A 15,837-nucleotide genomic window follows, 5' to 3' on the forward strand; every position below is an offset into this window, starting at 1 on the left:
TCATTCGGCCCAAAATGTCACGGATGTGTCTTTTTTGTAGTGGAGGGAAGTCTCTCTGCAAAAGCATAAAATAGGCAAACATGAGTACAAATGTACCCACCAAGACTTACATCAGAACTAACTACACATGCATCATTATCAACAAAGGGGATGGTGGGGTTTAACTGCAGCAAGCCAGCTCTGACTCGGTGGATCCTGAACCATGACTGTAATTAACTCTTTTGAGGTGGCGCACACGAGTCCACATATTCACCATATCAATACACCAGTATGGATCCTCTCCCGTCTCCCTACGAAAACACCATCCATAGCACTCACGCTTATCTTGCATATTTTAGAGTATCCACTTTCACTTGTCTATGAATTGTATAGGCAACCCAGAGAATCTTTACCGCGGACGCGACTATTCGAATAGATTATGTTAACCCTGCAGGGGTGTACTTCTTCACACACGCTCTCACCACCTACCGCCGTTTACACGACATGTACTAGGCAACCTTCAAGTGGAAGCCCAACGAGGGTGTCGGCCATGACCTACCTAAACACTCAAGTCTCTAATCCAGGTTTATCGCCTATTCAGGTTCCATCCACAGGGAGTTCCGCCGAAGTTTCCACATACGGCCCCGAACGATGTGTGCAGGGTTCCCAAGACACCAAACGGGCGCCCGGTACACCGTGCCACGTGCCTACCGCATCATAGCCCACCCCTCGGGTCAGCGCTGCCCATGGCCTCCAGCATACTACAAACACCAGAAACTACTTGCAACTCCTGGACAGAGGACAGTGGTGATTAAGAAGCCGAGAGGGTCCATTGGTTTCGGGCCCAATGCATGGTAGTAACTATTTCATGGATCACAAACACAGAACTCAGTTCCTGAGGACGGCTTTAATGAGATAACCCACCATGTACTCCTACATGGCCTCTCACCGCTACCTTTACCAAATCATGTTCACACACTTAGCTCACACACAGTAGGACATGTTCACAACGTTCCAATTCATCCCCGATGAATCAAACCTGACACAACTCTAAGCATAGCAGGCATGACAAAAAAGCATGAATGAGTAGGCACATCAGGGCTCAAACAACTCCTACTCATGCTAGTGGGTTTCATCTATTTACTGTGGCAATGACAGGTCATGTAGAGGAAAAGGGGTTCAACTACCGCATCATGTAACAGTTGTATCGTTGTTGTACTAATGCAGTAAAAGAGAGCAGAAGCAAGAGAGTGGGATTGTATAGCAATGAACAAGGGGGTTTTGCTTGCCTAGCACTTCTGAAGATAGTATAGCTCTTCATCGGTGTCATCGATCTCATCGTCGGAACCACGTCTACTGAGAGGGGACAATTGCCGACAACAGAGAAGGAAACACAATCAATGCAATGCATGATATGATGCATGCTCATGACATGGCAATATGGGTGTGTTGGCCTAATGCAACTACAACCAGATGGGCTTGAGTTATTTTGAACCCAAGGTTCAAGTTCAAACTCAAACTATGAATTTATAAATTGCATTATCATGTTTTATAATAAAAAGCAGGTTTAAGTTGCTTTAACATTCATAAAACCAGTACAGATGGATATATTGGATTTTTCTGATCATTTTTCATATATAAATTATCTTATTTGGAGTTACAAATAATTTTCTATGAATTTTATAAGTTTTGGGCATTTTCTGAATTTCCTGAATAATAATAAACCCAGAAAATGTAATACTGAGTCAGCATTAGGTCATGCTGACCTCAGCAGGTCAACAGAGTTGCCCCAGGTCAACCTGACCAGTGGGCCCACTGGTCAGTGACCTAGGGCTGGTTAGGGTCACTGATAGGTGGGCCTGGTCAGCGCTGACTAGGCGAAAGTCAGAGTTGACACGTGGGGTGCGCGTGATTAGCGCTAAACTAACAGGGAGGTTAGGCTAACCTAAAAAAGCACATGGGCCCACATGGCAGTGGCTCAAGAGGTGATTAGCGTGGCCATTAGCAGCTAATGACGACGCCACGTCAGATATGCCAGCGATAAGTCACCGGTGACCACAGAACACGGCGGCAAGCTTCGGAAATCGCTGCCCGGCGACGGTTTGGTGTGCGACTAGGCTCTACGGAGAGCTTGGAGTGCTCCGCATCCAGTGGTGCAGGAAGCAGCAGCTTCGATGGCCTAAATCGACGGCGGCAGCGACTTGCGCGGCGGCCGGAGTTCAGGCAGTGATGGTTACGGCGATGCAGCATGTGGCAGGAGCAGTGGATGGGTGTATTAGGATCCTGGGGGCATACTAAGCACGATTATGCGCTCAGACACGAGCTTCAGCGGCTGCAATGAGAGCGGCGGCATGGCCAGTGGCGATGAGCTCTCGGGCTCGGCGACATATGCGGCTAGGGAGCCTATCGGGTGCAGTAATAGGGGGAAACGGATCATGAGCTCATAGTGCGTCGCCTGGAGTACTCTTCAACTCGGTGGAGGCTCTAGAGATGACGGAGTGGCGATGGTGATTGCCGGTGCTGGAGCTTGAAGATGATGTCGATGGCGGCAAATACAGCGCGTCCCCGGTTGCTTGGCTTATTGAGGAGGCGTAGACGACAGAGGCGGAGCTCATGGGCACGTCAGAGGGGCGATGGGGTGGCTCTGGGCACGACAACGGTGAGCGGCGGAGGCGGCGGCTCTCGGGGTGATGCGAGGGAGACAGCCAGAGGAGGGGGAGAGGCACTGGGAGAGCAAGAGAGGGTCGAGGGGGTCGAGGGGGAGTGCATGGCACTCTGGGCTGTCTCCAGCAGCGAGCTAGCAAGCAGGAGGTGGCCAAGCGTGTGCCGACGCTCGCCACCGAGCTGCTTCGTGTGCTGGCATGGGGAAGAAGACGGGAGTGCCCTTGGTGGGCTGGGCCGCAAAGCTGGGCTGCCAGCTGGGCCGGCCAGGTAAGTGGCCCAGGTAAGAACTTTCTTTTTATTTCTGTTTTTCTATTTTCTGTAATCTTTGTGGCTTTATTTAAAATACCAAATCAATTCCAAAAATCATGAAACTTCCCATGACCACTGTTGGGAATATATCCTACAGTAAGCATTTCAGTTTATGATTATTTGAGAATTTAAAATATTTTATAGCATTTAAATGCCCAAATGCAAATACTATATGTTTAAATTCAGTGATCCTTTGTTGTGCTAGAAAAGTGTGCACCATTTTTGTCAGAGGTTCTAGACGAAGGCAAAGATGATGAACATTTTAGAAGGGCATTTTGGGTTCAGTGAAAATGATTTTTATTTGGACCCTAGTTGAGTTTCATTTGCTGCTAGGGTTTATCAGCCCCCATTTCAAAGTTTCTTGAAATTTAGACATGATGCATGGATGCTAAAGCAAAGACAGGCAAGGCCTGAACTGGGGTTGTGACAGATGGCCTATCCTGTTCACCCATCATGGTGCCTGTTCTAATTTGGCAAGGTTATATTGATTGTGCGTATCTTGCATATGTTGTCTTGCATTTTTCTACTTTGTTGCACCACCATCTGCTTAGTTTACTCATCATATATGTCGAGATGTCATGCCCATCCATTATCAATACAAATTCCATCTGTCATCATACCATGTTTTTCCACTGAAATGCTATTCTTGTGCATCAGATATCAAAAAGGAAGAGGGTGATTGCCGAACCTGAAGGAGCACCAGCAAAGTCCTTGAAAAATATGGTGGTGCCGGAGAAATCAGACTGCACCCCACTTGTATTGGTTGTACAACCAGTGACACAAAACGTAGGACCGACTCCAACAGACTGTACTCATACTTGACTGGCCACACCACTAGCCCCACCACACATGACCTGCACTCCAGCAAAAGGTATACCAATTTCAGTTTCCATAGCACCATCCATACCACAGAAAAATCACACTCTAGCAAAAAGTACAGCAAGTCCACCGGCCGAAGACCTATCCCAACTGCAGAGACGGCCAATTCCTGCAGATTGGAATACCATTCCAGTTATTCCCAGTTTAAAAGACAATGCTTTCAATGTTGTTAGGGACTACGTGCATATATTCCCATCATGGGAAGATTGTAGTGAAGACAAACACCATTTTCATATCTTCCTGTCCAACTTACGTGTAAGTGCAATTATTCATGGTTATTATTTTCCTATTTTCTGCTGATTGAACACATCAATGATTTATATTACATTGTTGTAAGTAGGCGAGGGTCAATCTGGATAGTCATGACGAGCAAAGCTTGCTTGTGCTTTTCAAGGAAGCATTGCAGGAGTACCGGTGTTACCTGAGGAAATCACACTTTGATGGCAAGTCTATAAATGAATTTCTGGTGAAGTCTCCTATGCTAAATTTAGAAGACATTGAATGGAAAACCCTTGTTATGCACTGGTCTCGTTCATAGGATGAGGTACTGTCTATGAAATCATATGAAAATTTGAACTTCTACTTTTCTGCATGTGCCTTACGGATCTTTTTTTGTAGGAAACCTACTCGAAGAAGAATTCCGGTTTGAAAAGAACGACATGATATCGCAAATATGTTGCCTGCTGCTTTGCTCTTGTTAGTACCTGTTGTCCTGTATCACTGTACTTGCATACATACTTGGTTTATTATGTGACCGCAATATGCATGATAGATTGCTTATCAATTGTTCGCTCCAAATTATCTGATCTGTATGAATGGTTACATTAGTGTAGAATATATCCAATGCCAATGAATTTTTTTAGCTCTGCATTGTTCTTGTAAGTACTTGCTGTCCTTTATCATTGTACTTATGTTGACAGGTAGTTGTTCATGTACCTTCACTCTACAGCTTATTTTCCTTTGCCCTCCATTTTCTACACATGAGATCTATATTTACTCTTACCATAAGGTTGGATAACACCTATGGTACTGAAGAAGTTTAGCTCTATATTGCTCTTGGCTGTACCTTTTGCCTGTATCGCTGTACTTACATTTATAGCTACTTGGTTATGTAGCATCACTCTTCATCTTATCTTTCTCCATTTTTTCTTATATTATCACATCTATATTTACTCTTAACAAAATGTAGAATAAAGGCAATGCTTTTGAAGAAGATTCTATGGTAAACTTCTTGAATTGCCCCCCCCCCCCCCATCAGCATGGACAAGGGCTTTATATAGCCTATCTTCACCAATAATGTAAGTTTGTCCTTCTCAAGCCTTCAAACTTTGTTGCGTATAGTTGGTTAGGCATGACTGCAACAGCTATTTATTTTTGGTGTTTGAATCAAATTGCATGTTTAAAGTTTATTATGTAGTTCATAAACAAAACTTTGTCCTTCTCAATATAAGTTTTCAGTTGTACAACCAAGTTCCTTCTTCAAACCATGTAAATTAAACTATACCGAGCAAGTGATCTTATTTTGCACTGCATGTATGCTTTGGTTCTTGATTCATAATCCAGTGGTGTGGTGAAACCTACCCACTACAACACAATGTCATATTCTGCAATGTCTTAACTATTAACAATGTCATATCATTCTACTATTATTTAAATCGTCTCTTTATTTGCCAATCTGAAATGGGATAAATTGACAACACACTAACCATTGATACTTATGAATTCTTGATCTATAATCCAGTGGTGTGGTGAAGCTGCCAACTCCTTCACAATGTCATTTCCTGCCATGTCTTGACCTGAACAATACCATATTGTGTTAATGCAATTTTAAACTGTGTCACTTTATTCGTCAGTAAGAAATGTGATGAATTGTCAGCACTGATACTTATATGTGCAAAACCTGTCATCTGTCTGCTTGTTTATCTTTCAGAGTGAGGAGGATATAAGTGTTAAACAAGCGCAGTCTCATCAGCTTGCTCAGCTGCTTGCGCTGCAGCTCCCGAGTAGGGCTAACCTTTCTTGAACTCTATTGAAGTGCTACCGGTTTTGTATATTATTTTGTCGGCGTGTTTATTTGCACTAGTGGCGATCTTTGATGCCCAGTGTATGTAATCTGCTGTCTACTTGTGCATTATTATCATAGTGGCAAACTTTGATGCCCAGTGGATGTAATATGCCGTAATTTCTTTATTGTACAGTCTAGGTTTTTTCTTATTCACGATGCTATAGTTATTTTACTGTATATATATCCAGTCTTCGTAGTAAACTGGCCAAACCATAAAATTATGGTACATAATCGGGCCGTCATGCAATCACTATGTATGATCCACATCATGGGCCCCATCATCTTTGTCCGTTAACACGCCTAAATGTAAACTGGCCCACTAGTTGATTCAGGCCTTTAATAGGCCAAGTGCTACCTCTTGAGCACTGCGTTGGTTTTCCCTTGAAGAGGAATGGGTGATCTAGCAAAGTAGCGTAAGTATTTCCCTCAGTTTTGAGAACCAAGGTATCAATCCAGTAGGAGGCTCCACGCAAGTCCCTCGTACCTACACAAACAAACAAGAACCTCCACTACTAGAAACAGGGAATTTGCCATCAGCAAGCTCTTTGCCATATGCCAGCTGATGGCAAAGAACGTCTTTGCCATCTGCTTATAAAAAACAGATGGCAAAGAACTGATAGACGGAAAAGAACATGGTTGCCATCAGCCAATTCTTTGCCATCTGCTAGTGGATGGCAAATAATCTTTGCCATCTGCCAGCAGATGGCAAAGAGGTTCGCAAATCCTGTGGTCGTCACGAGTGTAACGGCGTACCAGCCCAACGTCTTTGCCATCTGCCAGCAGACGGCAAAGATTCTTTGCCATCTGCTGGCAAATGGCAAAGAGATGGGGTTATTTTTTTCCAGGTAAAAAAAACTGTGGGGTTATCCCCTCCCTCTCTCCCCACCCATCCAAGTAAAAAAAAACATCCGCCGTTGCTCTCTCCTTCCTTCCTCACCCTAGCCCCAATCCACAGCCCCACGCCCCTTGCTCCTTCCTTCCTCACCCGCTGCCGCTCCCTCCCACCTCCTCCTCCTCCTTCTGCGCCCTAGGAGCCCTGCCGCCGCCCTGCTGCTACTCCTCCACCGGCCCGCCCTGCTGCGTCACGAGCCCCTAGAATCGACAAGCAAGCGCCCCGCTGCCGCCGCCGCCGGTGCACCACAAACCGCCGGTGCACGGACGTATGTTCTTTCCCCTGCTGCTACCGTACTACTAGTTCATCCTGCCGTGCCGGCCTCCGGTCGGCCGTGCTCTGTTTGTTTGCTTTTTCGAAGAACAAGATAGGGCTACAGCGCTAGTTTTTCGCCGCCCGGTTCTGCCAGCCAGTCAAATTTGGATCCATGCACGGCCGCCTCCCGGCTAATTTTAGCCACTTTTTTTTTCGATTTCGATCTGTATTTTCATGCATGGGCGGGAGGCCGGGGGTAATAGCAACCTGAAAATAACAAACGTGATTTCGCCTAAGAATCGCTGTCGACGAATCATATCAAATCCGCCTTCTTTTTCAAGACTACACCACCACCAGTTCTTGGCCGCTTTCTTTTTCACCTGCTCTTTTTATTTTTATTATACCGCAAAAAAATGCCAGACTGAGATGAGATGCGTCCTTCCCATGGACCAAAACCTCTGCCTTTTTGCCTTTCTTTTGGTGGTTTCCTCTCCCTATTAGCTCACTTCCCGCCTCATTTGGAATCAAATGTGCGCTCTATTGAATCTGGGACTGTTGTTTCTCTAATCAAACCCATCATTTCGTTTCAAGGTTTATTTATCTCTGATCTAACGGATTTCGCCTGTGCAGTGCAGGATGAGGTTCTAGGGCCCCAGGTGTTCGTTCCGGGAGGACGCGATTGACATGGCGGGTGCCATCTTCATGTCCAACAGCGAGACAAGGGATCACTGCTTCAACACGGGAGTCTTCGGGCTACCGCTAGAGTACGGGCCCTTTGTGGCCAATGTCAAGCAGGGGATGCCCCTGTTCCTCTTTGACTACAAATTCTGTAAGCTTTATGGTGTCTTCAAGGCCGCCTCGGATGGCGGCATGGATATTAGCAGGACCGCGTTCCGGTCCACCGTCGCACGTACCCCGCACAAGTAATCCGCGCTTGCCATACGCCTCTTGATTATTCATAATAATTACTATTATGGTTCTGTTATGCTACACCCTTGGGCATGGGGAACACAAGTAGCTAGTGATTGAATCATCTCTGAAGTGTGAATTGCAATGACCCTTGTTTGCCTCTTGATTATTAATCCGGTATAATATGCTACTATTAAACCATTGGGCTTAGAAAACCCCAAAAGGTAGTGATTGAATGATCTATGAACTGCAATTGCCAGTGCCATGTTTCTTGACTGTTGATGATCATAATATGGTTCTGTTAGGTCCAGAGAACTCGAGAAAGTATTAGCTGAATGATCTATAAATTGCAATTGTCCTTTTCTTTGGTTCACATAAAGATTCTAAAGGCTCATTTACAACTGTATTTAATAGTTGGTGGGATTATGTATTCTGAAATATTGTTGAAAATCATCATTCATCTACTACTAGCCACTTATAATGAGGAACATGGTGTAAAAGGTTATGGTGAACTGTCTAAGATTTAGTTGTGACGAGATGTTGCTTTCCTTGTATTACTGAGTGCCACTTATTAATTAACGATAATAACTCTTAATTTGGTTTTGAGCTGTTGTTTCCCCTAGGTTTTCTTCAATATTGTTTGGAAGTGCAAACCGCTCACTGAGGATGAATTTTTTTCCTGCCATTCAAGAGAACTACTATGTCTCAAAGAAGTTCTACTTCGACCTTTCCTACTAGCAGGTTTGCTAAAAAAAACTTGATACTTCGAGTTTGTGGACCTTCTGTTTGCAAGGTTATATAATTTGGTGGTTCTTCCATTTGCAGGTCGTCCAGCTATATGGCTTATTTGACAAAAGGAGGGTAGAGCACCCTATTTGCAATTATTCAACAAGTGCTAATCTGGAAAAGGAGCACTCAAGCAGAAGGAGACCACACAAAAGGAGCTTGACTCCAAATAGTCCTCTTTTTTCTGTTGATCGTTCCCACACTTTGATACCCTCGAGTACCCCAAAGATCTCAACTGTCGAAACAAACTGCTCTTCTTCTACAAGCATGCATCTAATTGTACCACCTACTTTTGAGACACATCCAAGTGTGTCGATGCCCTTGGTAACTAAACCTTTTGGAGTCCAGACTGCTCCCATCCACAACAACCAAATAAAACTACCTTATCATAGTCAAGAACATCTCCGAGATGTTTCAGCAATAGGTGGCACTTCAACTCAGGTGTCTGCTCCTTACTCTCAGACAACTATATACCACCAAGATCAGTTTGTGGCAAATCAGTCGTACCCATCATCTGATGATTATCCGCACAATAGCTTGTCTTCTGGGTGCATGACACAAGGTCGAACTGATGGAGTTAGGTTTTCAGTAAAGCAGTCATATGGAGGCAGTAGCTTCAAGAGTATAAGTCCTAGAGAAGATGTTTGTAAACAGCTGGTCCATGAACAGGACATGGACATGCCCTGTCCTCCTGCAGAGCTAAACCTGCCAAGTGGACTAGAAGGAGAAGAATGCGCAGATCCTCCCTTCTTGAACTTCAAGAGGCGCAACAAAGCGGCTGGGCTGGATACATATGTAGGACAGGAGGTTAGTGACAAAAAGAAGAGAAGAAAGCTTGTGCGCCCTTCTTTTGGAGAAAATAACACTACTGGTACTTCTGACCTCCAAGGGAATGCCATAGTTGAAGTGCGCCCTTCACTCGAAGAAAATATAACTACTGGTAATTCTGGAAATGTCCTCCAGGGGAATGCCATTACGGAAAGGAATCAAAGCCCTGCTTCCATAGTTGAAAGGAATCAAAGCTTTGCTTCCATACTTGAAATGAATCATAGCCCTGCTGACATAATTGAAAGGAATCAAAGCTCCGCTTCCGTAGTTGGAATGAATCATAGCCCTGCTGTCATACTTGAAAGGAATCAAAGCCCTGCTTCCATAGTTGAAAGGAATCAAAGCCCTGCTGCCATAATTGAAAGGAATCAAAGCCCTGTCAAAACTGATGGTAACAAGTTCATCATTGACCTAAATGAACCGGCATCTGTAGAAAGTGAGCTGGCAGAGGATGGTAGCATTGCACCGTGTCCTGTTGCTGCCAACATACAGACGGAGAAATCGTGTGATGTAGATGTGAAAAAGCAAAACTGCTCAAATTCGGCTGAGGTAATCAGCAAAGAAGATGTATAGTCTGACAGTGGTGCGCCTACAGAGAAGATTACACTTGATCTGAACATTACCGATCTGAACACAATGGACGAGGTGAAACTGCAAGCGATCCTTGGCTCATCATTGTTGCAAGCACTTGACAAGCTCAGAAACAGCAAGTCCAACGACGACTCCAACAAGGCTAAATCAAGCCTCTCTAATAAAAATAAAACCAGCCAGGTGAAAATGGAGATGAACTATGCCAACCTGCAGCTTTGTTGTACTAGTGATAGTAGGATAATGCAAGTTTTGACAATCCATGCATATTTCCGCATCATAATAATCTTCTTCTTCTAGTCTTCTTCTTCTAATTTTCTTCTTTCCCATTTTACAGACTTGCTTAAGATCACGGAAGCTTGGGTTGATGGAGTGCTTGTATTTAGTTTTTGTTTTGACCTTGTGAAACTTGCTACCTATGGATGAAACTGTGTAATATTGATGAAACTATGTATATGTACGGATGAAAATTCTTACTATTGGTAACATGTGCTGGATATATATGTGTTCATGACTATTGGTAATATGTGTTGAATATGCTCTATTGGTCATATAAATATATTTGTGTTTGATTTTCTGTGAAAAGGAACTGATATAAGAAAAATCAAAATTAAATGGGGCAATATAGTCACTTTGCCATCTGCTGGCAGATGGCATAGAGGCCACTTGTCCTCTACATGTAAAATTTGGGATGGCCTACTTGGGCTCTTTGCCATCTGCCAGTAGATGGCAAAGCTCTTTGCCATCTGCTGGCAGGCGGCAAAGCATGCAACCTTTGCCATTTGCTCGCAGACGGCAAAGAGCCTGCAACCTTTGCCATATGCTGGCAGACGGCAAAGTATGTCGTTAGCCTTCTAACGGGGCTAACCCCGTTAAGAGGCTTTGCCATCTGCCAGCTGATGGCAAAGGCACATGCTCTTTGCCATCAGCCAGCAGACGGCAAAGAAGCCTTTACTGGCAGGGTTTCAGACAAACTGTTTGCCATCTGCTGGCAGATGGCAAAGCCTTTGCCATCCGCCGACCATGCCTTTGCCATCTGCCATGGCAGATGGCAAAGTGCCAGATTCCAGTAGTGCTCGCAACCAACACGATAAAGGGGTTGTCAATCCCTTCACAACCACTTGCGAAAGTGAGATTTGATAGAGATAATAAGATAAGATAAATACTTTTGGTATTTTTATGATATAGATTGGAAAGTAAAGATTGCAAAATAAAGTAGATCGGAAACTTATATGATGGAAAATAGACCCGGGGGCCATAGGTTTCACTAGTGGCTTCTCTCAAGATAGCATACGTATTACGGTGGGTGAACAAACTACTGTCGAGCAATTGATAGAAAAGTGCATAGTTATGAAAATACCTAGGCATGATCATGTATATAGGCATCATGTCCGCGACAAGTAGATCGAAACGATTCTGCATCTACTACTATTACTCCACACATCGACCGCTATCCAGCATGCATCTAGAGTATTAAATTCATAAGAACAGAGTAACGCATTAGGCAAGATGACATGATGTAAAGGAAAAAACTCAAGCAATATGATATAAACCCCATCTATTTATCCTCGATGGCAACAATACAATACATGCCTTGCTGCCCCTGCTGTCACTGGGAAAGGACACTTCAAGATTGAACCCAAAGCTAAGCACTTCTCCCATTGCAAGAAAGATCCATCTAGTAGGCCAAACCAAAGTGATAATTCGAAGAGACTTGCAAAGATAACCAATCATACATAAAATAATTTAGAGGAGATTCAAATATTTCTCATAGATAATCTTGATCATAAACCCACAATTCATCGGATCTCGACAAACACACTGCAAAAAGAGTTACATCGAATAGATCTCTAAGAAGATCGAGGAGAACTTTGTATTGAGATTCAAAGAGAGAGAGAAGAAGCCATCTAGCTAATAACTATGGACCCGAAGGTCTGTGATAAACTACTCACAACTCATCGGAGAGGCTTTGGTGTTGATTTAGAAGCCCTTCGTCATTGATCCCCCCTCCGGCGGAGCGCCGGAAAAGGCTCCAAGATGGGATAACCCGGGTACAAAAGGTTGTGGAGGTGGAAATTGGTTTTCGTGGTGCTCCTCGGTGTTTTCAGGGTATGCAAGTATATATAGGCGAAGGAAGTCGGTCAGGGGAGCCACAAGGGGCCCACGAGGGTAGGGGCGCGCCCACCCCCATAAGGCGTGCCCTGGACCCTCGTGGTTGCATGTTTACTTTTTGACGTCCACTCCAAGTCTCCTAGATTGCGTTTGTTCCAAAAAGATCCCTCCCAAAGGTTTCATTCTGTTTGGACTACGTTTGATATTCCTTTTCTGCAAAACACCGAAATAGGCAAAAAACAGCAATTTGGCTTGGGCCTCCTGTTAATAGGTTAGTCCCAAAAATGATATAAAAGTGTATAGTAAAGCCCATAAACATCCAAAAAGGGTAATATAATAGCATGGAACAATAAAAAATTATAGATACGTTGGAGACGTATCAAGCATCCCCAAGCTTAATTCCTGCTCGTCCTCGAGTAGGTAAATGATAAAAATAGAATTTTTGATGTGGAATGCTACTGTGACACTCCAAAATTTTTTGTTGTTTTTGTTTTTAGTAAGAGCCTTGCTTGGTTTAAAGAAGGTCATTTAAACCCTTCTTAAAGACCTCTCTTCCGAGTTTCCTTCTCAAAATCTTTTCTTGGATTTAGTTTCTACAAAAAAAAGAAAACCTTTTTGGTTTTGATCCCTTCCTGTTTTTACCATGCCTCTTATGGTAAAATTCTCCCAAAACCCCTCCCTCCACTTTGGGACAACCCAAACATTCTGTCCCAACTAGTTAAATCCATTTTTGGATTTTATCTCATTTATTTCTTTTCCCAAAACAATTTTGTCCTTTATTTTGAGCCTAGGTAATTTGCAAAGCAAGTACCTTAATGCCTTTGAACTTTGACCTCAACTCAACTCCTCTGGATAGTCCTTAGCACCCACAACCTACAACCATAAAGATCCACTCTTCTTCTTTTCAAAATTTTCAAAATTCACCCTCTGCAAGTTTGGACCAGATTTGTCAAATTTGGTGAAATTCATATCTCCACTTCTCCAAAAATTCCACCAAAATTCAGGTAACCCCCAGTTGCAATGAGAGACCACTCCACCAAAAATCAGCTCAAGGAAAAATCCCTACATGCCAAAATCATTCTGTCGAACACCTGGCCTGCACTGTTACTGTACACCTTCAGAAAATTCAGTAAGTTCAATGTTGTTTCTTCGTCAGAGTTCAGTCACATGTCGACTGTGCACCTGGCGTGTTGTGCACGGCTCCTCCTCCCTGTCCGGAGCACCACACGCGCGCTTGGCTCGTTCCTGGCATCGGTGGCACCCTGGCCCGCCTGCGTCGGTGTCTTCCGTGGCGGCAAAGCCTCCCGTGACGGCCGACAGAGGGCGTCCTGCGGCATAACACCGTTCAGCACCGCCCAAATGACCCGAGAGCTCTGCGTGGCCATCTCCCTTGCCAGCGCACGCATGTAGCACCGTCGTCGTGGCCTGGCATGCTCAGGGCACGCTCTCTGCCACCGATGTGTCGTACGGCCGTTCCGTCAGGGACAGGCCGTAACCGCCCCTGCCTTGTTGAGTTAGACACTGAAATGGAACCAATGATCCGTCTAGACGATGCTCAAGTCCTTAAACCAACCATCCAGCCACAGCGCCGCCGTAATCGCTCGCCGGACTTATCCCGTTCACGGCAATCGCCTTGGGCCGGCTATAAATAGCGCCTCCGAGCTTGCTCTCGACCCCGCACACCTCCACCACCTCACCAAACCCCACCCAACCACTGGAAGAGCCTCGAGGGGCCCTTCTTCTTCAACTCCGGCCACCTCCGTTCGCCTCGGGCTCCGGCAGCATTCTCTCCGGTGAGAACTCCTCCACTGCCCTAGACTTGCCCGTAGCCTCATGGCACCTCTAGGAGACTAACCCCCACTCCAATTTGACCCCAGCAGCTCTCTCCGACGAGGTCCACGACTACCCGAACCACCGTCCGCCGGAGCCAGGGCCGCCGTCGACACAGTGCTCGCCAACGACCACCACCACCACCCACTGACACGGAAGGACGTACTGAACACGGAGGTACCACCCGATCCCCCTGCCTCGCCGTGGATCGCCGTCGGCGACCACCGCAGCTCTCAGGCGCTGTCGAGCCCCGTCTCCCTCGTTTGAATATTCAAACCTGATAGGTGGGACCCGCCCATCAGTATCTCATTCTTTTCTTTTAAACGAATCATTTTCTGTACTTTTCTGCAGAACCCCCTGAGAGTTTTCTGTTTCATTACAGAAAGGTCCCTGAATCAAAACCCTTATATCTTTTAAACAGAAAAGGATTTTTGTTTGATTATTTTTCTGTTCTCTTAAAAATTTTGTCTAGTTTTTTGTCAGATTTATTTGAAAATTATTTGGATTACTTTTTGTGCACCTCGCGGTATTTACGTTACATGTGTATTTTCTTATACCGTAGATACCGGAGGAGGTGACGGAGCCGCGAACTTCACCCAGTTAGACTCCGACTACTCCGAACCAGGCAAGCATGTTTGAACTCTTGATATGATGAGTGTTTGTTGCATGTTTGCATTTAGGAGTTTCATGGCATGTTTATGAACATTTCTTTGAATGTTATATTTCATGCACAGAAGTGGAAAGTAAGTTTCGGAAAGCCATATGTTGTTGGATACATATTTGCATGGCCATGTGATGGCATGAGGATGGGTAAGATGGCAGTGTTGTGGCATGCCAGTCTTACGCCAGTCTATTTTGACTTTAGTGTCATCGTGAATCAAATCACATTCCCATTCATTTCCATTCCTGTACTGCCACATGTTTTCCGCAAGGAATATGGCCTAGTAAGTTGCAAACCGTTTTCCTGGTACATACCAAATAGAGATGCCGGGATGAGGGTTCCATGGCCCTGGATTAAAGCCCGTCATCCGGTCAGGGGGCATGGTTGTTTCCGGTTGGGACCGAGAGGGGGGCACCCCTTAGAGCGCGCGTATAGAAATTTTGATCCCATGCTATTCGAGGTTGTGACCTCCCCGTCTCAAAGTTTTTCTTGGACGTTGTCTAGGGTGATTCCTGGCATCGTGAGGTGGAATGGGTGTGTACTGGTTAAATGTGTTTCTACCGAAATACCATAAACGGAACTAGTCCTTCGTGGCTACGGAAATCCGTTGGTTGTGGTCAGTTAGTACCAACTCTGCAGAGTCACAAATCCCTTAAATCATCTTGTACATGTCCAAGTACTGTGTTCATCTTATCTTGTCAGATATCAGCCTCAGTGATAAAACCCGGTGGACTACATGAGTTTTAAATCCGGTTAAAAGTTTATTCTTGTGGATGGACTAACCCGTTATTTACTTTTGATATAAGCCCTTTCTGTGATGTCGCTCAGACGCTCGACTGTGGCATACTTGTTATTTACATTTGATATAAGCCCTTTCTATGATGTCGCTCAGACGTCCGACTGTGGCATTTCTTTTACAAGCCCTTTCTGTGATGTCGCTCAGACGTCCGACTGTGGCATTTCTTTTACAAGCCCTTTCTGTGATGTCGCTCAGACGTCCGACTGTGGCATACTTGTTATTTACATTTGATATAAGCCCTTTCTGTGATGTCGCTCAGACGTCCGACTGTGGCATTTCTT

At 44.8% G+C, this 15,837-nt stretch overlaps 1 pseudogene; it reads left to right on the top strand.

The window, feature by feature from the left end:
* Positions 1-7,727: 7,727 nt before the first annotated feature.
* Positions 7,728-10,462, top strand: LOC119338965 (annotated as a pseudogene).
* The last annotated feature ends 5,375 nt before the right edge of the window (positions 10,463-15,837 follow it).

The sequence above is a fragment of the Triticum dicoccoides genome, chromosome 7B (genome assembly GCF_002162155.2).
Source record: "Triticum dicoccoides isolate Atlit2015 ecotype Zavitan chromosome 7B, WEW_v2.0, whole genome shotgun sequence".
In the NCBI taxonomy this organism is placed as follows: domain Eukaryota; kingdom Viridiplantae; phylum Streptophyta; class Magnoliopsida; order Poales; family Poaceae; genus Triticum; species Triticum dicoccoides.